At 40.6% G+C, this 1,040-nt stretch overlaps 1 protein-coding gene across 4 annotated transcripts in view; it reads right to left on the bottom strand.

Moving 5' to 3' along the window:
* LOC118748022 (3-phosphoinositide-dependent protein kinase 1) overlaps window positions 1–1,040 on the bottom strand; it is a 66,224-nt gene that overhangs the window by 35,930 nt on the left and 29,254 nt on the right. Inside the window, exon 1 of one of the 4 annotated variants that reach the window (XM_036482299.1) lies at window positions 966–1,000. The exons of the other annotated variants lie outside the window; for them this stretch is intronic. The gene's annotated coding sequence lies outside the window, so the exon portion shown is untranslated. Of the gene's footprint in view, window positions 1–965; window positions 1,001–1,040 lie in introns of those variants that run through there. 4 annotated transcript variants of the gene reach the window in all.

Here is a 1,040-nt window from a genome sequence, read left to right as displayed (position 1 = left end):
TAACAATACATAATGTCGCATTCGGGTGGAAGGGAGGGGCGGGGGGGGGGAGAGCACCAAAGCGAGGTAAACGGTGAAGTAAAGGCGGCAGTTACATATCTACACACGATTAGTGGCATTAGCTGAAGGGTATGGCGTAGAAGTACGAAGAGTAGTTGTGCGATAGTAAACGCGTAGTACATTTGATTTATGTAGATATACATACATACAAACATACATAGTAAGTACGTGTGAAGGCCCAAAATGTGTGTGTATGTAGTAAAAGCTTATTGTAATGTCGGTGGTGGCATCTATGTGTGTAGAAGGGTAAACGTTTTTTATGGTGTGTACTAAACAGCTATGAGCACTACTCGCTGCTCTTCAATTGAAACCGTGGCTGACGCTCTACTCGTCCCTCCCAATTACTACGCGTACTTTGGCGTTTGGCTGCTATGTTTTACACTTTTCAAGTGCGTCAAATAAAAAATAATAATCTTTATACAACAGCGTGTAGGCATTTATGATTTGCGTAAATGTAAAACATCTACGAATGAGCAGAAACGATGTCTACTGGAGAGCGAGCAGAGCCAAGCGACGGGGAGCGCACAACGAGCTCTCCATAGGTATAGTCTGCGTATGGAAAATTCGTTGACGCACTTTTTCTTATACATACATACATACTGCTGTTTTTTTGTATTTTTATTTTTTTTATTTCCTTCTACAAATACATATCCATCAAAATTTGGTCAAAGGTGTAACATTTTTCTCGCCAAAAACTACCATCGCTGTGCGATTTTTCGAGAACTTGGCTTTTTGTACCTTTTTCTGCAAAAACAAAAAGACCCGATTAGCTAACGGAACGTTATGCCACCAAGACTATAGGTTTTCACGTTTGCCGCAGTCGCCCAAGGAAGCGCCACCGAGTGTTCGCTAAGAGCCCACCAGCAAAAAGAGAAAAAATCAATAGCAAAAAATACAAAAATCACCTTTTATTTTTCTCGTTTTTCTGCAGCAAAAAAAATTCAGAAACAAAAAACACATTCACTTTTTCGCACCGAAGC

The sequence above is a fragment of the Rhagoletis pomonella genome, unplaced genomic scaffold, assembly GCF_013731165.1.
Source record: "Rhagoletis pomonella isolate Grant_MI unplaced genomic scaffold, Rhpom_1.0 Rhpom_scaffold_00012, whole genome shotgun sequence".
NCBI lineage: Eukaryota > Metazoa > Arthropoda > Insecta > Diptera > Tephritidae > Rhagoletis > Rhagoletis pomonella.
This window is presented reverse-complemented; position numbering and strand designations above follow the sequence as displayed.